The sequence below is a fragment of the Megascapheus bottae genome, unplaced genomic scaffold (assembly GCF_031878675.1).
Source record: "Megascapheus bottae isolate mThoBot1 unplaced genomic scaffold, mThoBot2.hap1 HAP1_SCAFFOLD_40, whole genome shotgun sequence".
NCBI classification, from domain to species: Eukaryota; Metazoa; Chordata; class Mammalia; order Rodentia; family Geomyidae; genus Megascapheus; species Megascapheus bottae.
The window spans coordinates 1,615,502-1,643,137 of NW_028327715.1; the positions used below are offsets into that span (position 1 = coordinate 1,615,502).

The 27,636-nt window shown below is 40.7% G+C and overlaps 1 long non-coding RNA gene across 3 annotated transcripts in view; it reads left to right on the forward strand.

Annotated features, from left to right (window-relative positions):
* LOC150039298 (uncharacterized) overlaps positions 1–27,252 on the forward strand; it is a 38,365-nt gene extending 11,113 nt beyond the window's left edge. For all 3 annotated transcript variants that reach the window (XR_016534377.1, XR_016534376.1, XR_016534375.1), the window contains one exon: positions 27,010–27,252. This is a non-coding gene — a long non-coding RNA (uncharacterized LOC150039298). The remainder of the gene's footprint in view (positions 1–27,009) is intronic.
* Positions 27,253–27,636: the final 384 nt, after the last annotated feature.

The following is a 27,636-nucleotide window of genomic DNA, read 5'->3' on the forward strand; positions in this document are numbered from 1 at the left end:
CTGTCCCTTGTCAAGGAGTTAGGCTCACATTCTAAATATAACTGATTACCAACGTTAGATTGTTTTTTTAAAAGGTTTACAATTTTTTTTTTCATCACAGCTGGCTGAAAGCAGAACTGGGAACAGAGTGGCTGGCAGATACAGTGAGAGAGGTTGATGAAGTCAGCAGAAAGCTCCCATTTAAAAGGGGGAGGTCTGGGGCACATGGCTGACACCTGTAATCCTAGCTACTCTGGAGGCTGAGATCTGAGGATCAAGGTTCAAAGCCACCCCAGGCACAAAAGGACCTGAGACTCTTATTTCCAACTAACCTCTAGAAAAGAAGTGGTGCTTGGCTCAAGGGTAGGATGGTAGCCTTGAGCTGAAGAGCTCAGGGACACCTCCGACCCAGACCCAGGGGGAGGGTGGTAGCCTTGAGCTGAAAAGAGCTCAGGGACAGTTCCCAGGCACAGTTCAAGCCACGTGACCCACAGAAAAAAAAGGGGGGGGCATGTGAGTTTGGCCTAGTGATAGAGTGCTTGCCTAGCATGCACAAAGACCAGGGTTCAATTCCTCGGTACCACATACGTAGAAAAAAGCTAGACGTGGTGCTGTGGCTCAAGTGGTAGAGCTCTAGCCTTGAGAAAGTCCAAAAACAGGTTCAGGCCCTGAGCTCAAGCCCAGGACGGGCCAAAAAGAAATGTGTGTGTGGGGGGACTTAATTCCATTGATAAAGATTATTCTAACAAGCAACACACTTGGCAGTTGCAGTTTTATTCTTTGAATTCCTTCGATAAATATTTATCTCCCTAATTTGGCGAGTGGGTCACAGCAGCACAGCTGATAATTGCAATTTCACTCTTTTAACTCCTTCGACACAAGATTTGCATTCCTCACATGGCTGCTGGTCATAAACAGCACAGAAATAAGTCTTTAAAAAGCAAATAATAGAGGGGGAAGGGAAATGGGGACCATGACATGTGAAAGGGTTTCAATGTGTGGGAATTAATGCACCATTTATCTGGCAAATATCATGTAACCCTTCTATTAATTACAATAAAAATATATTTTAAAAAAGCAAATAATACCAAAAAATATCAATATACAATACAAAAGCATTTCAGTTTGACAGAAAAGACTACTTTTTCCTCACACTCCTCTCCCTCACCCTCAGAAAAGGCTGGTGTAGGTGCGGTTGCTCATGCCTGTAATCCTAACTACTCAGGAGGCTGAGATCTGAGGATTAAGGTTCAAAGCCAGCCTGGGCACAAAAGAACCTGAGACACTTATCTCCAATTAACATCTAGAAAAATGGAAGTGAGGCTTGGCTCAAGGGTAGGGTGGTAGCTTTGAGCTGAAGAGCTCAGGGACAGTGCCCAGGCCAGATCAAGCCCCATGACCCACAAAAAAAAAAAAAAAAAAAAAAAAGGGCTGGAATCTTATCTCTCACCACCAGGTGGCAGTGCTGATCTCACCTCAGCTCCTGCAGCCCCTAAATAACCTGACCTATGGAAATCAGCTCTGAAAACAGGGATGTGGGCACTGCCTTCATAAAAGTAGACAGTCAGTAGACTTCCTAGAGAGAAACAAGCAGACGTTTGGAAGGGAAGAAAACCCTGAATCATGGTTATGCAGTTGGGGAGTGGCGGGGGGAGACAGCAACACTTAACTACCTTGTGAAAATACAGTGAAGCATATGAAAAGTGAGGGTGAATTTTTTTCTCTATTTAATAAAGATGAGGAGAAAAGGCATGTAGCTGAAGGTAGATGGTGGTCAGGTATCTTTTTTGGTCCAAGAAGACAACTTAGCCAGGGTTATTAGAAAGGTAAGAGAGCAAATAAAACTATGGGAAATAGACATGGGCTCTACAGCTCACCTTCCCCTCCTCCTCCTTGCTCTCAATTCTACATCTCTAGTACAGAAGAATGTTCTGTATCCAGACACAAATTCAAGGAGATCCTTTTCCTCCACAGCCAGGCAACAAAAAAAGGACTAATTTCTGAGAAGCCAAGGAATTGAACCTGTGTCTTTCTGCATGCTAGGCAAGCACTCTACCACTAGGCCACACTCCGGCCCCTTCCTAGTAACTTTTTTTTCCCATATCCTTTTATCCTGGTTTATTTTCTTAATTTGAGAATGGGCATCTAATTTTTAATCATCAAGGTACATTTTAAAAACATTTATTGTTGGGGTAATGTATAGAGGGGTTACAGTTACATTCGTCAGGTGGTGGGTGCATTTCTTCTCACACATTGATACTCCTTCTTATGTTTTTGTCCCTGTTTCCAACCCTCCTCTCATCAAGGTACATGTTAAAAGAGAAAAACTTTAGATCATTGCTGAAGATAATTCTCTAGCAAGGGATTTTTTTCCCCTCTCATATGAGACAATGGACTTGTCAGAGTGGTTCGGTTTCTTGTAACACTTTTCAACTTCATTCCCTTTTGCTCAAAGTTTTATGCAATGGCAGTCTGGTAATTTTATATTTCATTGTGTATTATTGGATTTACTTTTAGCCTCTCTCAACATATACAATAACTTGAGAGTAAACTTCTGGGCTGAGTTGCATGTTGGGATGAATGTCAATCAATAACATGGTTTGTCTATCTAAATTGGTCAATGACAGGTCAACTAAAGTTCATGGCATCGTCTTTTGAAAATAAGTTGGTAGGCCAACTTTCCTCCAAAGTCCAGTCAAGAGCTGGTTAATGTTATTTCCAGGCTGTGTAAAATGACTGATTGAATTTCTTATTTCAGTAAGCAGATGCTTTCTAGAGCACTACATGTGCTGAGACAGGTATGCTTACTCTGCTCCAGGAAGAAAAAGTCCTCCCAACTTCCCTCATGTACTTCTTCGTATGGTTCTAATAACTTTGAAGGTGAGACCTGTCATTGCAATTTAATTTTGTTTGGGGTAGCTCATTAGCATCATTTTTTATTGTAATTAGTAAAAGGGTTACATGATATTTGCCAGATAGAAGGTGCATTAATTCACATACCTTGATACCCTTTCACATGTCTTGGTACCCGTTTCCCTCCCCCCCACACCCCCCACCCGTCTTGGTTTTCCCCCCTTCCCTATCAAATTTCAAATATCCAAATACAAATAAATTCAATATATCAGATAACAAAGTGAGATACTATACCAATATGAGATAACCAAGGGACAGCAAAGGGGATGAGAGACAACATAGTACATTAAGGACAACAATCATTCATTATATGGCTTTTGTTTCACTATCCTGGAGGTCCTTTCAATTAGCTTCACATTATATGTCCTTATGTATCAAGATTTTGCTCTATTGCAAATCTCTTCTAGTAGAGCCCAAGGTTTCTACTGATTATGACAAATGAGGGAAACCATTGAGCCTAAGTTCCTTTGAGTCTGGCTTACTTCACTTAATATGATTTTTTCTAAGTCTTTCCATTTCCTAACAAATGGGGCGATGTCATTCTTTCTGACAGCAGCATAGAATTCCATTGTGTACAAATACCACAACTTGTTGATCCACTCATCAACTGAGGGACATCTAGGTTGGTTCCATATGTTTGCTATGGTGAATAGTGCTGCAATGAACATTGTTGTGCTGGTGGGTTTAGTATGTCCTTGTTTCTGGGTGGTTGGGTAAATGCCAAGTAGTGGAATTGCTGGGTCATAGGGGAGTTCTATGTTTAGCCTTTTGAGGCACTGCCACACTGCTTTCCATAGTGGTTGAACGAGTTTGCACTCCCATCAACAGTGTAGTAGTGATCCCTCCTGGCCACATCCCCTCCAGCATCTGTTGTCATTCGTTTTCCTGATCCTGGCCATTCTAGCTGGAGTGAGGTGGAATCTTAGAGTTGTTTTGATTTGCATTTCTTTTATGACCAGAGATGTTGAGCATTTCTTCATGTGTCTATAGGCCATTTTTGTTTCTTCTTCAGAGAAGATTCTCTTTAAGTCTTTGGCCCATTTTTTAATGGGATGGTTGTTACTTTGGAGGTTAGTTTTGGAGTGATTCAATTTTTTGAGTTGTTGATATATTTTAGATATGAGGCCTTTGTCCATTGTTTGGACGGTGAAGATCTTCTCCCACTCTGTAGGCTTCCTGATTAGTTTACTAGCTATGTCCTTTGCCATACAAAAGCTCTGCAGTTTAATGCAGTCCCACTTATCCAGCCTTTCTCTGATTTGTTGTGATTCTTGGTCCTTATTAAGAAAGTTTCGACCTGTGCCAAGGAGGCCTAGTGTATCTCCTATTCCTTCCTGTAGAGTTTTCAGTGTGTCAGCTTTTACCTCCAGGTCTTTGATCCATTTGGAGTTAATTCTAGTGCAAGGTGACAAAGAAGGATCCAGCTTTAGTTTTCTGCAGGTGCTTAATCAGTTCTGCCAGCACAACTTGTTGAAGAGGCTGTCTTTCTTCCATTCTATTTTTTTGGCTCCCTTGTCAAAGATTAGGTGGCCATAGGTCTGTGGTTTAATATCTGGGTCGTCAGTTCTATTCCATTGGTCTTCAGGCCTGTTCCTGTGCCAGTACCAAGCTGTTTTGATAATTATAGCTCTGTAATAGAGTCTAAAGTTTGGAATTGAAATTCCTCCAGCGCTGTTCTTTCTGCTAAGAAGTGTTTTTGCTATACGGGGTCTTTTATTATTCCATATGAAATTTTGGATTGCCTCTTCTATTTCTTTAAAGAATGACATTGGGATGTTGATGGGTATTGCATTGAATTTGTAGATAGCTCTTGGCAAGATTGTCATTTTCACAATGTTGATTCTTCCAATCCAGGAGCATGGGAGGTTTTTCCATTTCCTTAGTTCTGCTTTAATTTCCTTTTTTAGGGTTTTAAAGTTTTCATCTAAACGGTCCTTTACATTCTTAGTTAAGCTAATTCCTAGGTACTTTATTTTCTTTGAGGCTATTGTGAAAGGAGTTTCTTTCCTGATTATTGCCTCGTTCCTCTCACTGTTGGCATAAAGGAAGCCAGTCGATTTTTGAGGGTTGATTTTATAGCCTGCTACTCTTCCAAAGCTTTGAATCAGCTCAAGGAGCTTGGGAGTAGAGTCTATAGGATTCTTTAAATACAGAATCATGTCATCTGCAAAGAGGGATAGTTTTATTTCCTCTTTCCCTACTTGGATCCCCTTTATGCTTGCTTCTTGCCTTATTGCACTGGCTAGGAATTCTAGTACTATGTTAAAGAGTAGTGGAGAGAGTGGGCATCCTTGTCTCGTTCCTGATTTTAGAGGGAATGGCTTTAGATTTTCTCCATTAAGTGTAATACCAGCAGTAGGTTTCTCATACACAAAGGCTTTACTTTTTACTCATGGTTTTAATTCGTGGTCATTTAGCTCTGTTGATTCTGGGCCATAATGAGGCTCATTGGAAGTAATGATACAGAGAAACTTACAACTCACCTCATGGTGCACTGGGGTGAGGAAGAAAGGGGGAAAGGAGAATGGAGGAGGGGGGAGAGAGGAGAGGAAGGGGAGAGAAAAGAGGAGAGAGAAAAAAGAAATATGAGGGAGAGAGAGAAGGTGAAGAGAAGACAGAGAGGAGAGAGGAAAGAAAGGAGAAAGGGGTGAGAGAGAGGAGACAGTAAAGAAAGAGAGGGAGGAGAGAGAATGATGAGATAGAGAGAGAGAAGAGAGATGAGAGAGAAGGGAGAGACAAAGAAGAGGAGAGAGAGAGACAGAGGAGAGAGAGAGAGAGAGAGAGAGAGAGAGAGAGAGAGAGAGAGAGAGAGGGAAAAGAGAAAGGGAAAGAGAGAAGAGAGAACACAAGACACACTTTTCTTCAAAGGCAGTCTCCCAGCCAGGCGCTGGTGGTTCACACCTGTAATCCTAGCTACTCAGGAGGCGGAGATCTGAGGATTAAGGTTCAAAGCCAGCCTCAGCAACAAAGTCCATGAGACTCTTACATCCAATTAACCACCAGGAAACCGGAAGTGGAGCTGTGGCTTAACATGGTAGAACCCTAACCTTGAGCTCAAGGGCTCAGGGACAGAGCCTAGGCCCAGAGTTCAAGCCCCAGAATCCACTAAAAAAAAGAAAAGGCAGTTTCTCAGTCACCTATATCTTTTGATTGGAGAATCCTACTATTTATATTTATGGTAGTTTTGGTTAGGTAAGGTTTTCTTTTTTTTTTTTGCCAGTCCTGGGCTTGAGCTCAGGGCCTGAGCACTGTCCTTGGACTTTCTCAAGGCTAGAGCTCTAGCACTTGAGCCTCAGCACCATTTCCGGATTTTTTGTACTTATGTGGTACCAAGGAATTGAACCCGGGTGTTTGTGCATGCTAGGCAAGCACTTTAACCACTAGGCCAAACTCCCAGCCCAAGTAAGGTTTTTTTTGATGATTATTTATGGCTCTTATATGACTTACATTCAAATTTTCACTTTCTTTTTTCATTTTTGTGTTCTCAGTGTTATTATTATATCTTCACGTAGTTGTGCAAAGGACTCACCATTTAGCAAAGATTTATGATTACAATATATCTTGATCATTTATTTTTCTTCCTTTCTTTATGCTCATCTTCGATAGTTCAGTGAATTAGTCTCACAGTGTACTTTGATTCCTACTTTCTATTTTTGGTTGGTCTATTGTAGGTTTTGGCTTTGTGGCTACCCAAAAGCTTATTAAAAATCTTGGATCATATCAGTTTATTTTAAAATGATAGTAACAGAAATAAACAATGAACAAAAGAACAAGAAAAAGATGTATTCATAAAAACTCTCTCCAGCTGCTTTCCAGTCATCCCACAGGCTGGATATTTGGTGCCTCGTTTTATTTTCGTCTTTATTTCCTTTCACTTGAAATATTGATGTAGTTATTATTTCATTTAGTTTTTGGTTTTTCTACTAAAATATTAATTGCTTACATGCCATGTTAAGAAATTAGATAACTCTGAGATTGTACAACCAGTCTCATCAGTAATTTTCAGACTTTCATGTTTTCTTTTTAATATTTTTTAAAAGGTATTAATGACTCAAGAACTTCCTTTAGCATATTATGTTGAACTGATACAATGGAAATACTTTTTGTTGTTGTTGTTGGTCATGGGGTTTGAACTCTGGGCCTGGACTCTGTCCCTAAGCTCTTCAGCTCAAGGTTAACACTCTACCATGTTGAGCCACAGCGCCATTTCCCATTTTCTAGTGATTAATTGGAGCTAAGAGTCTCATGGACTTTAGTGTCCAGGCTGGCTTTGAACTGAGATCCTCAGATCTCAGCCTCCTGAGTAGCTAGGATGACAGGTGTAGCTACCAGGTCCCAATTGAGATACATTGTTTATGTTTGACTTGTGTAGGAAAATCTTTGTTTCATTTCTTAAGAATGACTTTTCAGAGCAAGGCATTTTCCTTTGACAAGAGTTTTTTTTCTTCTCCCCCCTCCTTTCAGCTTGCTTGCTTGCGCTCTCGCTCTCTCTCTCTCTCTCTCTCTCTCTCTCTCTCTCTCTCTCTCTCTCTCTCTCTCTCTCTCTTTTTCTTCTCCTCCTCCTCCTGTTCCTCCTCCTCCTCCTGGTCCTCCTCCTGTTCCTCCTTCTCCTCCTCCTCCTCCTCTTCATTTTTGTCCTTCTGGTCCTGGGGCTTGACCTCAGGGCCTGGGTACTGTCCTTGAGCTTTCTCAAGGCTAAAACTCTACCACTTGGGCCATAGCACCTCTTCTGTCCTTTTATATGTAGGTGGTATTTAGGAATCGAACCTAGGTTTTCATGCATGCTAGGCAAGCACCACTAGGCCACGTTCCTGCCTCTCCTACTTTAAAAAAAAATTAACTCTTGATAGAAAGGCAATATGTTGCAATGTGATTGATAAATGATGAAGCAATTTAAGCATAATGAAAATTGCACATCTGCTTATTTAATTTAGCTCATCAAGAGACACTAGATAAATACAGAAAGTGGCTTTGCACTGTGGAGTTTGGTTGAGTGCATAGGGATACATCAAATGCAAATGTAGCTGGGTGCCGTGGCTCAGGCCTATAATCGTAGCTACTCAGGAGGCTAAGATCTAAGGATCATGGTTCAAAGCCAGCCCAGGCAGGAAAGTCTGTGAGATTCTTATCTTCAATGAACCACTAGAAAACTGGAAGTGGCATTGTGGTTCAAAGTGGTAGAGCACTAGTCTTGAGCAGAAGAGCTCAGGGATACTGCTTGGGCCCCACAACCAACAAAAAAAGAAATGAATAAAAGCAAAGATACAGTTTAGGTTGACAGTGGTGCATAAAGGGAAACCATGAGAATAATATTTCAAGAATTTGGGGTCACATGATGTTCCATTTTTGGCTGTTGGCAGTGAGATTTGGGCAAAGGGGACATATCGAAACAGAGAAAGTAGCAAGAAGTCTTGACTGGAGACCAGAAGGAGGATACAGATGGCTTCTATATGGTAGGCATGATTTCCAGTTGTTTCCAGTCTCGGGAGGAATGTTAAGAAAGACAACTTGAAGCAGTAATGTGCTCAGTAGAAGTAAATGTTCAGGTTATCCTGGGGAGAGACATTCAAAAATAAAAGTAAGAAAAGAAAAGAAAAACAAGCACATCTCTGTGTGGACTAGAAAGTCATTTCCATCTCCTTGGGTAAGCCAAAGCCCCAGCCGTGTGATTTCTTAGTCAATTATAGCAAATTGCACAGCAAATGTGGTATATTTCCTGCAAGACACACGAATCGAAGATTTTTGTATTTCATCTATAATTTCCTTTCATTGATTGTCACCTATAGGGTTGCACTAAGGACAGTAAGGAAGACTTTAAGTATCTTTTGCTCACAATTTTTCTGCCTCTGTTTGGTTTTCTAGGCCCTGCAGCTGGGGAGAAAGTATAGATTGCCCGTAGTGATTGTTTTTTTTTGGGGGGGGGAGGGTTTATGCCAGTCCTGGAGCTTGAATTCAGGACCTGAGTGCTGTCTCTGAGCTTCATTTTGCTTTACCATTAGAGCCACAGCACCACTTCTCTTTTTTTCTTTTTTCTTTTCTTTTGGTAGTTTGTTGGAGGTTAAGAGTCTCATGAATTTTCCTGGCTAGGCTGGCTTTGAATCACGATCCTCAGATTTTGGCTTCCTGAATGGTTAAGATTGGCATGAGTCACTGGCACCCAGGTATCTTGATGTCCATTTGTCTGTGAGGGAAAGAGTCTGTCCTGAAATCAGAGTCCTTTAAAAGGAAGAGAAGGTGACTGGGAGAGACTAATAAAAACTTACTGAAATTCTCTGAAAGAACTTGTCTCTAAAGGATTTAACTATTCTATTTCCGTTTCTGTGACTATCTGGCCAGAAAGAATAATGGCTTATGCCTCTACTTCTGTGCTTTGTTTTTAACCTGTAATAAATAACCCTTATTTCACCTGTAATTTATTCAGCCTAATTCATCTCCTCACTCTCTAACTTCTAATGGCCCAGCGCAGCTAACATATCTCCTCCTCTTCCTCCTCTTCCTCTCCCTCTCTCCTCTTCCACCCTTCTTTTCTTCCTCTCCCTTCCTCTTCCTCCTCTCCCTTCCCTCACCCCTCCCCATTTTTTTCATTTCCTTTCCCTCACTCACCCTATTTATTTTTTCATATATTTTTATTGTAATTAATAGAAGGGTTACATTATATTCACCAGATAGAAGGTGCATTAATTCACATACATTGATACCCTTTCTCATGTCTTGGTCCCCATTTCCCTCCCCCCATCCCCACCCCTCACCTTGTTTTCCCCCCTTCCCTATCCAATTTCAAATAACCAAATACAAATATATCCAATATATCAGATAACAAAGTGAGATACTGTAACAATATGAGATAACAAATGGACAGCAAAAGAGATGAGAGATAACATAGTTCATTAAGGACAACAACCACTCATTATAGGGCTTTTGTTTCTATATCCTGGAGGTCCTTTCAATTAGCTTCACATTATATGGCCTTATATATGGCCTTTTGCTCTATTGCAAATCTCTGCTAGTAGAGAATGAGGGAAACCATTGAGCCTAAGTTCCTTTGAGTCTGGCTTACTTCACTTAATATGATTTTTTCTAAGTCTTTCCATTTCCTAACAAATGGGGCGATGTCATTCTTTCTGACAGCAGCGTAGAATTCCATTGTGTACAAATACCACAACCTGTTGATCCACTCATCAACTGAGGGACATCTTTTATGCTAGTTGCTAATCCTTTAATTTGACAAACCTTTGTCTTGTTTTTCCCTCTGGGAATATTTTGCTTTCCCTTGTCTGTCTCCTTTGCTTTATTCAAGGCTCTGCTAATGACTTTTTTTGTTGGTATTATAATAATAGAATGAGCCATTCAGTGTGAACATTAGCTTCTGTCTCTTCAGGCTGCCTCATTTTTCTGCACAGGATTTATTGGTACCTGATGTCATTTGCTAATTATCGCCTAGCTTTTGTCTTGCCCAATTCTTTACCTGGTAATTTTTGCCTTATTCACCCCAAGCCCAAGTGTTGTGCAGCACATCAGAGGCACACAATAGGCCTGTTCCTAAAAGAAAAAATAGCCACTTAAAATGTAAACAATATAGATTAAATTACAAGTGTTGGTTGGGTGCTCCCAGTTATAGGCTCACATCTGTAATTCTAGTCATTCATGAGGCTGAGATCCAGAGAAATCTCTGTTTGAAACCAGGCCAGGTAGAAAAGCCCACCAAATATCATCTGCAAAATTACCAGCAAAAACCTAGACTGGAGACATGGGTCAGGTGGTAGAGCACCAGAGGAGAAAGCAAACCAAGCCCAAGTACAAGATGCTAAGTTCAAACCACAGGAAAACAAATAAATAAACAAAACCAACCAACCAAACAAGGCAACAGCAAAACAAAACAATCCTGCTTATTGAAGAAATTTGAGGGTGATATCAGCGGTTATATTACTGTCCTACACTGCTATAGTAAAAGACCACACGTAGGTTGGCTTGAATAACAGAACATTATTTTTTCACTTTGGGAGATTGGAAGTTCAAGATCGACATGGCAACAAGTTTGGTTTCCTGTGAGGTATCTCTCATAGTAAGGTGAAGAAGACATTTTATTTTTTGGCCAGTCTTGGGTTTGAACTCAGGGCCTGGGCACTGTCCTTGGGCTTTCTCAAGGCTAGTGCTCTACCTCTTGAGCCACAGCACTCTTCCAGCCTTTTCTATGTATGTAGCATTGGGCCTTCGTTCATGTTAGGCAAGCACTCTACCACTGGCCCAGATGACACGTGGCTCTGTCGTTGCTTTTTCTTGTCAGGGTAATATATAGAGGGGTTACAGTTACATTCATCAGGTAGTAGGTACATTACTGCTCTCACATTGACACCCCTTCTCATGTTTTTGTCCCCCTCTCCTTCCCCCCACAATCTTGCTATCTCTTTGTGTGACTTTTCCCACCCTTCATACGCCTGTCTATCTGTCTATCTCTTACTCCTACATATACACAGAGTTGTAAGAGCTCATGCCTGACAATAAATAAATTCTGATGTCTCTTTCTCTTCTTAAAGAAGTTTGATTTCCTTCCTTCCTTCCTTCCTTCCTTCCTTCCTTCCTTCCCTCCCTCCCTCCCTCCCTCCCTCCTTCCTTCCTTCCTTCCTTCCTTCCTTCCTTCCTTCCTGCCCTGTGCTAGACTCAGTTTCAAACTGTACCTGTTATTTCTGCTCATTGGCTAGCACTCTGTCAATGGAGCCCTATCTCCAATCCCTGGATTATCTTTATTTAGCATTTATTTATGGAGAAATATTGCTTCAGAAAAAAAATGTGAGTTTTTCAGTTTTGGGGATTCAGAGATTAAGAGTAGATTAGTTAGGATAAACTAAGCTATATTGAAGCAACAATTAAAAAAATGAGTATTCATTTACTAGAAGGCTTGTCACTCATTCATCAGCATGGGTCATTTTTCTATCACCATGGTTTAGTTTTTGCCTGTTCCAGAATTTTCTATGAATGGAGCCGTATAATTCACGTTCTTGAGTTTGACTTCTTTTGCTCACATAATGATTTTGAGATCTATCTATCCATCCATCTACCTAGCTATGTATCTCTATCTACCTACCTATCTATCTATCTATCTATCTATCTATCTATCCATTCTTCTGTCCACATCCATCTATCTATCATCTCTATTATTGATATATGTATATATCATTTATCTATCATCTGTCTGGCTGTCTCTATCTCAATCATATAATCTACCTATCTATCCTTTTTCTCTATCATCTATCTCTATGATCTATAGTTCGTTCTTTTCAATTGTTCACGCATAGCATGCATTAATTGCAGAAGAATTAACCCTATGCTTATCATTATAGAGTATGAGTGTGATATTAACCTTTGGCTAAAGCTAATGTATGCATGTAATAATTGGGGGATAAACATTTTACAACTGTGTGTGTGTGTGTGTGTGTGTGTGTGTGTGTGGTTATGAAGCAGGAAATGTGAGTCTGCCTGCCTTGTGTAGTAATACTAAGCAGATTTATAGTTTGTACCCAATTTTGGAATCTGGAGCATATTGAATCGACAGTATGAGTCAGAGTTGCCACTGTAATTTGCCTACCTAGCCATCTCACTATAAGAGATTCCTGTTCTAAACTAGCCTTTGGTGCCCTGGTTGCATACACACAAGAGGTGGTTCAAAAACTGGAGACAGACAAAACTGGACAGCTCAGCTCTTCTGGGGACATGAGGTCTGCTCTTACAGTTTTATGACATTTGCCTATAGCAATGTTGTTGCCTGATTATAAACCAAATTTTGTACACACTTTTAGCAATCAAAACACTTAAGATAATTAACATGTTGTTAGCATAACGGAACAGCATTCCATTGCATGAATATAGTATAATTTGTTTATCTGTTCTCTTTTAGATCAACATTCCAGTTTTTGGCTCTCACAGATAATTGTGTTGTGGAAATTCTGGTACAGATCGTTTGTTGTGGATTTAATGCTTTGGGGTTTTGTTTTCCCATCAGAAAATACAGGGGGAGGGAAATGAGGACAAAAACATGAGACGGGGTATCAATGTGTGAGAAGTAATGCACCTACTACCTGATGAATATAACTGTAACCCCTCTAAACATTACAATTAAAAAAAAAGAAAGAACAAATACAATAATCCTAATTCTTAAAAAAAGAAAATACCTATGAATTTATGTGAGTCATCTATAATGCTAAAACAAGAGTCAGTGGCTTAAGATAATGTGCATTTATTACCCTACTCTTCTGTGGATCAGAAACCTGAGTGTTCCCAAGTGGGTATTCTGCTGGAGAGTTTCTGACATAGCTTTGATATGTCCCCTGCGCATGGGGTCTTATCTGAAAGTTAAATGGAGAAAGATCTACTTCTATGCTTACACAATTGTTAGCAGGATTGAGTTCCTTGAACGCTATTGACCTAAAGGCCTCTCTGGCAGCTGGCTGGAGGCCAACCTCAGTTCTTGATCAAATGCACTTCCGTAAGAGGTCAATTTGATTTATGAAGGCATAATGCCAGGAGAGAAGGCCCTAGGGAGAGCCTGTTAGCAGGACGAAAGTGACAATCTCTTGCTAATCTTAGAGGCAATGATTTGTCAATACTGCTGTAGCCTTTTGTTAGAAGCTAGTGACTCAAGTGGGGAGGGAATAGTCTCTGAAGACAAGGGATCTTTTTAATGGCTCCCCTGCTATAAGTGTTGATCTTGTAAGTCACAGAGTAGTGTCTCGTAAGGAACTCCATAGAAAAGATTACAAGTCAGAAAACAATAAAGATGCCTACACACTCATGTTCATTGCCACACCATTTACCAGAGCCATGTTAGGGCAAATAGCCCATATGTCCTTTGTTTGCAGGAAAATAGATGAACCTAGAGACAATTATGTTGAGTAAAATAATTCAGGCTCAGAGACGGCATGTTTCTCTCACTTGTAGAAGTTAGATTTAAAAATATGAATGTATATGAAAACACATACGTGGCTACATGCATGTATACTGGGTCAAACTGATTACGGTATGGTATACTTGGGGTGGATTTTTTTTTTATGGTGCATGTGTAAAGACGCAATGAAGAGACAGGTAAACAGAAGGAATACCAGGAAGCTGATACTCATTTTGTGTGGAAGGACAGCGGGTTAATGAGAAGGGCCCGATGAATGATGAAACGAATGATGGGTGAATTTGGTCATAACATTCACCATATATATATGTAAAAAGCCTGCTGAGTTTTTCCTCTAAAGTATTTTTTTTCTCATTCTCACCAGCAGTGTATGAGAGATCCAGTTGTTCTGTTCTTTCCAATATTTTATATATTTTTTCTTTCTGTTTTTGGTTGGTCATGGGGCTTGAACTCTGGGCCCAGGTGTTTTCCCTAAGCTCTTTTGCTCAAGGCTACCACTTTGAGACACAGCTTTACTTCTGGTTTTCTGGTGGTTCACTGGAGATAAGAGTATCTCAGAACTTCCTTCCTGGGTTGGCTTTGAACTGCTATCCTCTGCTCTCAGCCTCCTAAATAGCTATGATTACAGATAGGTGTGAGCCCACCCGTGCCTGGCAATTTTCTGAAGTTTTAGAATTTCTTTTCTAATGTTGATGAATTCATCACTTCACAATAACTTATTTATCTTCATTTACCTCAACTCATGAAAATAAGTGTTCTAGAAACTTTGCAGTTTGTTTTCTGTTGAGTTGATGTTGAAGTATGATATGAAGAAGTGAAGAAGAGAGAGAAGGTTTGTTTTTTTTAAAAAAAAGTCTCTTAGGTATCTGGTTATTTGAACACCCTTTATTGGAAAAATTACATGGTATCAAATTCCCTTCACTCTTTGTCAAAAATCAGTCAGTTCAACTGAGCACAGATGGTGGCTCACACCTCTAATCCTAGCTACTCAGGAGGCTGAGATCTGAGGATCATGGTTCAAAGCCAACCCAGGAAAAGTCCATAAGAATCTTATCTCCAAATAACTACCAGAAAACTGGAAGTGGCACTGAGGAAGTGGTAGAGCTCTAGCCTTGAGCAAAAGAGCTCAGGGACAGTGCCCAGGCCCAGAGTTTAAGCCCCACAACAGACAAAAAAAGGAAAGAAAAAACATGTTGAATTAATATTGTAAAAACAAACATCCTTTTCTTTTTCCTTTTTTTCCCCCCTCTGTCTTAGGTTAGAAGTGCAGCATTCTTTGGGGGCTTTTTGAGGACATTGGTTTATGGCATCTCTACCACAAATACTAATGTGTTAGTGCTCAAGTCTGTCATATAAAATGGCTTAATATTTACCTATAATTACGCATTCTCCTGGAATCTCGATATAGAGATATAATTCTGTTCAGCTCCTTCAGTACTACTACATATCTTTCAAGTGTATGAATACCATGGTATTAATTAGATTTTTATAGGTATTCTCAACCAGACTGAGGAAATATACTAATCTTATAAAGACGTGTGTGTGTGTGTGTGTGTGTGTGTGTGTGTGTGTGTGTTGGTCTTGGGACTTGAACTCAGGGCTTAGGCGCTGTCTCTGAGCTCTTTTTGCTCAAGGCTAGGGTTTTCACGCCTGGGCTGGCTTTAACCGATGATCCTCAGATCTCAGCTCCTTGAGTAGTTAGGATTCTAGGTGTGAGCCACTAGTGCCTGCCTATTGTGGTTTTTTTTTTTTTAGTATCTGCACAATATGAGGAGATGAGTTCTGTGTACTTTTTTAAAAATATAAATCATTGTGTTCTGTTTCTCTCTGTATTATTATAAGTGTTTGGTAGTTTCACTTTTTATAAAAAATAGCTTTGGCTCTGTTTAGTTCTCTAGTCTCTGTATTTTAACAAAGTACATTGCCTTCTGTTCTTATCTGTGTAATTGCATCAGAAATGTTGCATTTCTTATCTGTGTAATTGCATTCAGAAATGTTGGCTTGCCAGGGGCAAAGATGGCTTGTAATGCTTACATATCCTAATTTGAGTCAATAACATAACATTTTTTTTTCTTAGCGGGGCTTAACTTTAAGGCCTCTGGTCATTGAAACTGGGATGTGTTGTTGGCTCGGAGTGATTAGTTGGTTAATATAGGAATGGTCAGAGAGAAAGAGACACAACTAAATAAGGACTTAGATACTTCCTTTTCAACTAATAACCCCTCCCTACCTCTCAGAAGCCGCCAGTCTTGGGGCTTGAACTCAGGGCCTAGGTACTGTCCCTGAGCTTCTTTTTACTCAAGGCTAACACTTTACTACTTGAGCCACAGCTCCACTTTCTGCTTTTTCCACTTATGTGGTACTGAGGAATTGAACCTGGTGCTTCATGCATGTTAAGGAAGTACTCTACCACTAAGCCACCTTCCCAGCTCCCAATTTAATAGTTTTTATTTAACATGGTCTCCCTATCCCCTTGTTTTTCTTCTACCTGTGACTCTATTTTCCTCCCAACTAAAAACTTCCAAAACACGGACCCAGGTTGGATGTCCTCAATTTTTTTTTCTCTTCCACTTAATTGCTTTTCCTAATGCTTCCAACACTGCTTTGCGACTGGAGAAATCAGATATCCTTCCCCATTTAGTGTATTATTACTGTTATTGTTGCTGTTTTCTTTTGTGTAGGGTCCTGGGGATTGAACTTGGGCCCTAGGCCTGATTCCTGAGCGTATGTACTGAAGGCTAGCACTCTACCACTGGAGCCATAGCTCCCATTCCTGGGTTTTGGTGGTTAAGTGGAGTCTCATGGACTCCCCTGCATGGGCTGGCTTTGAACTAGGATCCTCGCATCTCAGTCTCCTGGACAGCTAGGATGACAGGCCTCTGGCACTCAATCACCATCAATCACATTGTGTTTATCTTCATCCTATGAATGTATTGGATTAAGCCACTAAGCCAATTATTAAGCCATTTTTAAACCATCTATGTGCATCTCTGGATAGTGCTGTGTGTGTGTGTGTGTGTGTGTGTGTGTGTGTGTGTGTGTGTGTGTTGCTCCTGGGGCTTGAGCTTGGGACCTGCATGCTATCCTTTGTTTTGCCTGGGGGTGGGGAGATCCACCCTTCCCCGGCCACTCCAGTGGCACTGGGCCACTCCGCCGCCTCCCCTTGCGTTCGGTGTCGTCCACATGGGTCAAGGAAATTTTGTGTTAAAAGTGTGTGGTGTGCGTGTGTTTTCTTCTTGGTAATCGCTTCCAGCTTTTGCTTTATTGGGCAGAGTTGTTGTAAGGAGCTCCTGGAAAATCGTGTCTGGTGTGGAGGGATTGCTTTAGTGTGTGTGTTGTGAGTGGAGTGGACGCGGCAGTTCAGCCTGGGTTATTGTCTCAAAATCCATGGAACCAGTCATGGAATGACGTGCAGGCTGGTCACCTTGTAAGTGGCTCAGTGAAAAGTCTTCTGGTAGCACTGAAGCTAGCACATGCATGCCATTTAGTTCCTCTGCTGATGGGGGAGGTTGTCATAGGTAATTTCAAGAATGTATGCCGTGGTCGTATAGACGTGCATGGTGGTGCTCCAAGTGTTTATACCATTCACTTCCTAAGAGTTAAATTATACACTTAGGAAAATACTGCTCAATGTGGGCATGTGACTGCATTTGCGAGAAAATACGTATTAAATCTAGGATATCAACCAACACAGTGCCTTGGCACACAGCAGACAGGAACCATTTTGAGTGGAATAGATAATAAAGGAATGTCTTGAACTAGAAGCCAGGGTTCTTCTGTTCTTCACATACATTCGTACATTATACTTTGAGACAAAGTTACATTTCACCAAGGCCAATTTTTTTAAAAAAAATTATGTGCGAACCCTGCCATATCAACATTTAGTTTTATCAGAATTTTTAGACACTAGCTGAACCTCAGTGAAAAATTGATATGCTTGTTGAGGACACAGAGGGTCCTAAATTTAGAAAAAAAATAAAACCCCAACCAATTGCTTTTGGTCGCAATCGTAAACACAAGACTGTTCATATACATGTTTCCAGGATAAAAGATGAAAGGGCTCCTAAAATATGTACTTAGTTATAACTACCGTAATGTTATAATAGCTTTAATTTTCCAGTTAGTTTTGCTGCCTTCATAAAGCACAAAATGGACTCCTTTCTGTTTGACCGAAAGTGAAATTACAGCGTTTATCTGTCTTCCTGGGATAGGTGGAATTTGTCTTATGGTTAGAGTATATATAATATTAATACATTGTTGGGGGAAAATGTCTAGTTCAGGAATCCTGAAACTGAAAAAAAATCAGTGTTTATATAAATGAATTTGTATCTTATTATATGTAGTAGTAAAAGAATAAATATACTAAAAGAAAAGCAGTGACTGAATAAGATACTTATTACCAATCCAACTTGTTTATTCATGGTTCATTTTCGTGGATCTTAAGTTATACATACTTTTTATATGAGTAATTTTTTTCCTTAAAAATATAATTAGCTCTTACGTTGGGCACTGGTGGTGTAAGCCTTTGGTCCTAGCTAGTCAGAAGGATGAGACCTGAGGATCAGAGTTCAAAGCCAGCCAAGGCAGGAAATTCTGAGCAGACTCTTATCTCCAGTTAACCAGTAAAAGCAAGAAGTGGAGGCATGGTTCAAAAGGTAGAACACTAGTCTTGAGTGAAAAAGCCAAGTGAGACCTTGCCCTGAATTCAAGCCCTAGCAAAAAAACCCAAAAAACCCACACAAATATATTTAGGTCTTAATCTAGTCAATCAGTTCCGTGAACATCCCTTATTAGTCCAATTAAGAAAGAAGCCTTGTAAAACATTTTGAAAAGCATCGTTAAGATTTGCTGTCTAGGAATATACATCTGTCTGTTAAGAGATACAATTTCAATGAAATTATGCCTTTATAAGTTAAATGTTTGCTGTCTTGGAATGCAAACTTGGGTGGCAAGACTACATTAAGAAAAAAAAATCTGCAGGAAACTTATTTCATTAAAAGATAGGTTAGGAAGGAGAAGGCTGTGATTGCTATGTTGTTTCTGAAGTGGCAGGGTGTTTTTGTTTTTCCACCGTTTGTTTTTTAACCTAGTTGTGGTCCAGTGGAGTTGGCCTTTGTGTAATGCATTAAGCCGAATACGTCTTATGTGTGCTTTTCTGTATCTGGGCTTTATTTTAGGTGGAAGTTTTCTTTAAAGAATATGTGTAATGTATATAAGATACTTGGATTAAGAACTAAGTGTTTGGTGATTGGATTTAGAACTTTGGTGGGGCTTTACTTTGCCTTAGGGGTAGACTTAAAAAAAAATGTTGTCCTTAATGTACTATGTTGTCTCTTATCTCCTTTGCTGTCCCTTGGTTATCTCATATTGGTATAGTATCTCACTTTGTTATCTGATATATTGAATTTATTTGTATTTGCATATTTGAAATTTGATAGGGAAGGGGGGAAAACCAAGACGAGTGGGGGGTGTGGGGGGGAGGGAAATGGGTACCAAGACATGTGAAAGGGTATCAATGTATGTGATTTAACGCACCTTCTATCTGGCAAATATCATGTAACCCTTTTACTAATTACAATAAAAAAAACTGAAAAAAAAGAATGAATCCAAAAAAAAAATGGTTGGGATGGGGTAATGTATTGAGGGGTTACAGTTATGCCCGGCAGGTAGTGGGTATATTACTTTTTGAATTTTGATACCTCTTCTCATGCTTTTCCCCCTCTTTTGCTCCCCAACCCCCTCCAAGTCATCTTGTTTTTCCCCCTTTCTTCCCTATTTCAAATAAATGCATACAGTAATAACAGGTAGGGTTAGGTTTATTTAATGTTAATTTTTATATACCATTTGATGTGTATAATTGCCTTGAAAATGCTATGTACTCACTTCCAAATGTATAATAATTAGAGAATTTCAGACAAGATATTTGCAATAAAGTTCTGGGTTCTTTTAGGATGATAATTCTTTGACTATTTTGAGAGTAGACACTAGGTTTACTTACTTTAAATGTAAGTGAAAAATAAAATAAATACTGTTGTGTTGTCAAATACCCTGTTTTTCAGAAAACTGGTCAATATATCAACACGGCATTTTGGCATCACGGGAGTAATTTTTTTTTTACTTTTGTCCATTTTTAGTTTTCTAGAGCAGAATGCTTTTAGACCAATAAATCCAGCCTTACATTTGACATTTGACATTGATTGGTGGAAATTCTGTGAAAAATAAGTTGTCATTACTTAAATTTTATGAAAGTGTATATCAGCGCAAGGAAGATATACATCTTCCTTCAAGGGATATGTTTCAGAAGGAAGCAAATGACTGTAGGTGTTAGAGTTTCAGAAATGCAGATGGAAAGACTTAGAAAAAATCATATTAAGTGAAGTAAGCTAGACTCAAAGGAACTTAGGCTCAATGGTTTCCCTCATTCGTCATAATCAGTAGAAACCTTGGGCTCTCCTAGCAGAGATCTGCAATAGAGCAAAATCTTGATACATAAGGCCATATAATGTGAAGCTAATTGAAAGGACCTCCAGGGTATTGAAACAAAAGCCATATAATGAATGATTGTTGTCTTTTTCTTTCTTTTTTCATATTTTTATTACAATTAATAGAAGGGTTACATTATATTCACCAGACAGAAGGTGCATTACTTCACAGACATGGATACCCTTTGTCATGTCTTGGTCCCCATTTCACTCCCCCCACCCCCATTCCTTCTTTTTTTAATGGTTGTTACTTTTGTGTTGCTTAAGAAGTTTGGGCCTACTGTCAGGCCACAAAGATGGTTTGAGTTTATTCAAAGAGCTTGATTACCTTACTACTTCATTCTGGTACTAGGGCTTAAACTCAGGGCTAGAGCTTTCATTTGGCTTTTAAACATTTTTTTTATTGTTATTATTAAGGTCATGTACAGAGGGATATCTCACGTGTGTGTGTGTGTGTGTTTGTGTGTGTGTGTGTGTGTGTGTGTGTGTGTGTGTGCACATGCATGCGTACGCTGGTAGTGGAGCTTGAGATCAGGGTCTTGGCATGTCCACTAGCATTTTTGCTTAAGGCTGTGTAGGGAGCACAATAATGATACAGATAAGCTGAGATGCATAAAGGGGTTTATTTCTCCAGTGCTAGTTCCATAGTACATTATTCCATTACCATCCAGTAGGCGGCGCACCTCACCCACCCAATGCAAGGCTACCCAGCCTCCTCCTACCTGCCTGTCCCAGCCAGGGCCACTCACTTGGTCACACAGGTTGGCCTGCTACCACTTGATCCACAGCTTCACTTCTGGGTTTTTGTTGGTTAGCAGGAGATAAGAGTTTTATGGACTTTTCTGCGTGGGCTGGCTTTGACCTTGAATCCTCAGATCTCAGGCTCCTGAGTAGTTTAGGATGAGAGGCAGGAGCCATTGGTGCCCAGCTCAGAATTGAATACTTTGGAGTAGTTTTAAGTTCACAGTAAAATTAAAAGAAAATGACAGATACTTCCTATGTCCCTACACAGGCCCAGTCTCCCCCACAACCAACATCCCCTACAGAGGGGTACACTGTGAGAATCAGTGACACACACCTCACACTGGCATCCATGTCTCCAGAGACTGCAGAGTGTGGCTTATTTGCCCTGTTGTGTCATATGTGCACTGTGGTCCTGGGCCCAGGCACAATGTCGTGTGCCAGTCGCGTTATATTTCATCAGGAGTAATGCCAATGTTATACAATCCTTTGCTCCAATATAGACTTGGCCTAATGTCTCTACATTTTGGTCTATTTTAAATCTCTGCTAGGAGAGCCCAAGGTTTCTACTGATTATGACAAATGAGGGAGACTATTGGGCCTATGTTCCTTGGTGTGTGGCTTACTTCACTTAATAGGATTTTTTCTAAGTCTTTCCATTTCCTTACAAATGGGGTGATGTCGTTCTTTCTGACAGCAGCATAGAATTCCATTGTGTATAAATACCACATCGTGTTGAGCCACTCATCAACTGAGGGATATCTTTGCTACGGTAAATACTGCTGCAATGAACATCATTGTGCTATTGGATTTAGTATGCCCTTGTTTCTGGATGGTTGGGTAAATGCGAAGTAGTGGGATTGCTGGGTTATAGGGGAGCTCTATGTTTAGTCTTTTGAGGAACTGCCATACTGCTTTCCACTCCCACCAACAGTGTAGTAGTGATCCCTCCTGGCCATATCCCCTCCAGCATCTGTTGTTATTAGTTTTCTTGATCCTGGCCATTCTAACTGGAGTGAGGTGGCATCTTAAGAGATGTTTGATGTTATGATCAGAGATGTCGAGCATTTCTTCCTGTGTCTCTAGGCCATTTTTGTTTCTCCTTCAGAGAAGACTCTCTTTAAGTCTTTGGCCTATCTAATTGTTACAACTGAGGGAAACCATGGAGCTTATTTTTCTTTGGGTCTGGCTTACTTTACTTAATATGATTTTTTTCCAAGTCTTTCCATTTCCTTACAGATGGGATGATGTCATTCTTTGCTCACACTTTATGAATGAATGAATGAAGGAAACACTTTCCCCTAATGACCTAGGATACGTAGTACCATGAAAGAGAGGTGCATCAGAACATCCCTGTCATTCAGCTCACCTTTTTCTTAGAAACATTTCAGAAAGATTTCCATGTAGTTGAGGGTTGACCCTTCTGCAATAATATTGCTGGCCTCTGCAGACCAAATCAAGGGTATTCTGGATGCTCTGCCACTGACTTGATACAGGTAGCCATGTTAACAAAAGGGTATCACTCCAACATGACTCAAATTTCCTGTACCTGCCCATCTTGAATTCCCTTTGATAGTTCAAGCCTATTTACTGAGACTGGACCCTGTGGAGTGTGAGATGGTATGGTATGTGAGTGGTGGTGGGTGGAAGACTAGCGTGGGAGGAGCAGGAAATTGGAGACCATGGGGATGAGATTGTAGCATTTTCAGTTGCAAAGCTGTGCAGCCAGGATAGCTTTGTGAGCTCTGTGGGTGAACTCTATTATCTGGTTCTTCCTGGAAAATCCCTGTAGTTACAGAGCTGGCAGAGCAGCTCTTCCACCATTAATAAAGAGGCCAGAATTAAATCTGTGTGTATGTGTGTGTGTTCCTCACATTAGTCACTGGTGAATGCTAATGGTCTTTCCAGTCTCAAGCCTTCAGAGAGGGGGTACAAATGTGTTTCTTGGTGACCCTTAGCAGTGTGGTAAACTAAGTGGTGGTGGGTCCTTTCTTGTCTCATGAGAATGTCCATCACTGGATGACTTGCAGTTGTTGGAAGCTTCATTTTAATGATGATATATAAGGAATTATTACTATTTTGGGGTGTGTGTATGTGGCAATCTTGGGGCTTACTCAGGGTCAGAACAGTTTTCCTTAGTTTTTTTTTTTCACCCAAAGGCTAGGGTCCTAACAACTAAGGCAGTCCTCTTCTCCTGTTTTTTTTTTTCAGATATTTTTATTGTAATTAATAGAAGGGTCACATTATATTCACCAGATAGAGGGTACATTACTTCACAAATATTGATACCCTTTCTCATGTCATGTTTCTCCTGGGTTTTTAATTGGAGCTAAGAATCTCATGAAGTTTTCTGTCCAGACTGACTTTGAATCCTGCTTCTCAGATCTCAGACTCCTGAGGAGGTAGAATTCCAGGCATGAGCCACCAGTGTGCCTGGATTAAGACTTGTTATTAACCACATTAGAAATGAGCTTCTCAGCCCTCTTCTCCAGGTGAGAATGAGTTATGGAACAGGAAGCTTTCAGAGGCTGCAGGGAATTATACCCTGGTTTGAGGTTGAGAGGTCACCAGAAAACAGGGCTATCAGAGGTAAAGGAAGGTGGATAACATTTCTCAGCAGAAATACAAATTTAGTTACACCACATTCTTGACTTCAGTGTATTTATATATACTGGACATTTAGAGTTTCAGTTAATAACATTGATTTGTCATCTCCCATGGAACAGGAGAATGGGGTTGTAAAGGCTAATGAAGCTAGAGGACAACTGAGCAGTAGGCCACCTACCTCATCTAGATGATTCATTGCATTGCAGTAAAGTAAATAAGTACCTGTAAGTAAGTACTGAAGCTCCCGGGATTTCTGCACCTGGCTCTGCATTCTGCTGGCTTGCAGCACAGTGTCCTCTCTCTGCCCTCACGTTAAGGGTTAGACTACACTGGGTCCTTGCAATTCAATGCTTGGAGCATCTGAGATCCTGATCAGAGGCCACTGGTGACCAATACCTGTTCTGCAAAGGATGAAGTGATTCCTGGCTTCATTTTACTATTTGTGGTTCTCCAGTAAAGTGGAACGGCTGAGAAGCAGGGCACGGGACAGCTGACCTGAGGTGTTGCCAGCACCAAATGACAGCTTTCTAGAGAGGATAGTGGTAATGCTGCATCTGGAATGTTCTCAGCTGAATTTCAGCTGAACAGATGCCAAAGGCCAGCCAGTTTCTGGATGCCCTCTGGGGAAAGGGCAGCCAGTCAAATTATAAAGACGAGACAGGGCATGAATGAGCACAAACAAGAGTAAGCCATTTCCACGAAGTCAGGGAGATGCCAGGAGAATAGAAAAAATGGTGTTGGGGGCAGAAGGCATGGAACTGAGTCTCATAGGCTTTCCTTATCCTTGGCTGGCTTCGAACTGCAGTCCTCATATCACAGCTTCCTGCTTAGCAAGGATTACATGTGTGAGGCACTGGTGCCTGCCTTACGTTGTATTGTCTATTAAATGCTCTAAGTGGCTTTTCTCATGTCTTCATTTTTCCCAGTTCATGCATGTTTGGCTCTGTTTATCCTATATCCTCTACTAAGGTGTCATTGATATGTTGGTCAAAGGGAATAATAAAGACAGATGAGAGGATTTTTTTAAACCAAACTTTCAGGCACCCAAGGGTTCTCATATTTCCTTTGACATTTGATCAATTTATATTCATATTAGTTGGAGCTCAAATATTAGGTCACAGCTACACTTCAGAGTAGGTTTTCTATTTTCTGCATTTCTAAACATCCAGTTTATTACTATCCATAGACTCTGTTTTTCTCTAATGACAGAAAAGCTGCATAGCAGGGGCAGGGACCTTTTAGAATGGACACATACGTAGTTTGACTAAGATACTCTTTCGTGGAGCAAGCATGGATCTTTAAAATTGTTTGCACAGCTATGTTGTAAAATGGTAGTAGACAGAGCTGTCTTCATTGCATATCAGATTTGACCTGATGTGTGTGTGTGTGTGTGTGTGTGTGTGTGTGTGTGTGTGTGTGTTTGTGTCCCTTGTGTGGAAATAAAATTTAAACATCCCTAATTCTTTTTTTTAAAGCATCATTAATTCTTCATTCTAGCATTAGAACTAGGTGGGCACCTGGCTTCCCAGCCTGTGCCAATATTTCAGCCTCTCCTGAAGCTAGATGTGACCAGGTGACTACGTTTCCTCCAACAGAATGTCATCGAAATGTTCACAACCTCTGCGACAAGTCCTTGGAAGGAAATTGCTTGCCTTCCCTTTCTTTTTTTTGTTTCCTTTTGCTCCAGTTGGGATGCCTGTTGGCCAGCTTGTCTCAGGGTAGATGAGGAGCATATTGCAGGGAATGAAAGGGCCACGAGAGGGGGGCCTCCCTTGGGGTTCTTAATTACCGTTCCTATTGGTGATCACCCTGGTCATCACGACCATCAGATCAGAGTTACAGGCAGCCAGATAGGAAGATGGCAAAGGCCTTATCTATCCTGCCTGTTCTCGCTTAAATCTTTTTCCAGAATTTGTCACTAAATATTCCCACTTGATTGATCAGAGTTTAGCTGTATGTAGTTATAGAGTGACCCAGATAAAAGTAAGAATTTTTTTTAACTAAGGAAGAGAAAGAAGTGTTGAGTGGACTTCTACTTAGAAAACTCTTATCTAGATCAGCAGTGGAAAACAATGGCCTATAGACCAAATCTACCCACAACCTTGTTTTATTATTATTGTTGCAAATGCATTGTTATTGGAGCAAATACATAAGCACTCATTATACATGTCATCTCCAGCTAACTCCAGGCTAGCAGAGTTGAACAAGTATACCAGAGAGCAAACGGACCCTGGGCCTAACCTGCTTACCTTGTGCCTAGAGTATCCTGGAATCACAAACCTCTCCATCTTAGCCTTGTGTGCTAAGATGATAGGCAGAAGTCTCCATAGTCAGCTATGTATTAAATAAGAGGTCTCATAAACCTACATACTCAGAATAGCTGCAAGCTACCATTCTCCCAAAGTCCACCTCCCAGGTACTAGCAATACAGTCATTATAATGCCTCAATCCAACTGATTTTAACTTAACTGAGTAACTAGTGCCTCACTCCACACATGACCCTTGCATGGAGAGTCACTGCTTTTGCACGCTCTTACAGGAATGCTCTAATTGAGTTATTTGTGAACCAACACGGTTGCCATCCCTCCATATGTCTTTATTTGTCATTTCCCTATGCACAGGTGGCTTCTTTCTGCAAATTACTGTCACTCTTTGCCTGTGGACATTTTTTTTTACCTATAGTAGCATGCTCAGCCTACTTAAGGGGCAATCTGGAAGTCCCTTAGGCATTAATGCTCCAGGACAACCCTTAAACAATAATGAATATGAGCTATTACATAAAATATCCGAGCTTCCTTACTCCTCTAATGGGTCAACTCTGAGATATGTCCCAGAATAATTCTCTGTTTCTGTCTGTCTCTCTGTCTCTGTCTCTCTCTCTGTCTCTCTCTCTCTGTCGCTCTCTCTCTCTCTGTCTCTCTCTCTGTCTCTCTCTCTGTCTCTCTCTCTCTCTCTGTCTCTCTCTCTCTCTCTCTCTCTCTCTCTCTCTCTCTCTCTCTCTCTCTCTCTCTCTCTCTCTCTGTGTCTCTCTCTCTCTCATTTTCTTCATTTCCTTCCCCTTAGTGATTCTTGGAAGGACCTACTTTTAGTCCAGTTCTTACATCTGAATCTATTTCTCCATGGATAAAACTGAAGCAGGGATAGGAGTTTAGTCTAGTGGTAGAGTGCTTGCCTAAGCATGCACGAAGAACAGGGTTTGATTCCTCAGTACCACATACATAGAAAGAAGGTGGAAGTGGTGCTGTGACTCAAGTGGTAGAGCTCTAGCCTTGAGAAAGCCCAAGGACAGTGCCCAGGCCTGCCCCCCCTGACAATAGAAATGAAGGCAGTAGCTTGTCACATTTTGTATCAAGGAAAACTAATATGACTGATGATTTACATCTGTTTTAGGGAAATTGGATAAGCCTTTGTTCAGAGTCCATCTGCCTGAGTTAAATACTGAGCAGGAGCTCGTGTTTTTCAGAACAAACCCCAAAGTAATAGATGGTAAGTTGGTTAAGCAGTCTGATGTGTATTTAAATTTTGTTAGAAATATCTTCCATCCTGTCAGATGGAAGACTGTCTCTGTAACATAGAGATAAAAGAAGAAAAGCACAAGAACCAGAGCAGAGAAGAACAAGAACTTTAATTAAATGTGAACATTCAAATCTAACTTAACTTTCTAAAAAACCATTCGGAAGTCTCTCAGAAAGTTTTCAGGTAGGGCACGGTGCCCTTGATGTGAACCTGTGGAATTGCATGGGTTGATGTGCCATGGCCTAGGACCCCATTGCAGGCCTCCCCAGACAGCCTCCATCCTCACAGGGCCTTTCTTATCAGAATCACCTGTTCTGGCCAATCTGTTAGAGCCCCTTCTCTGCACTTGGGATAATAAACAGTATAAGGGTGGCATTGACACCTCCCCAAGTTAAGGAGCCTCTGAAGGCCACCTGCCACACAGGCTTTGCCGTGCTCGGGCTTCTACTCCTCCTTTGTCTCTGGCAGCCACTCAGGACAAGGGATTATAAGAATCAAATC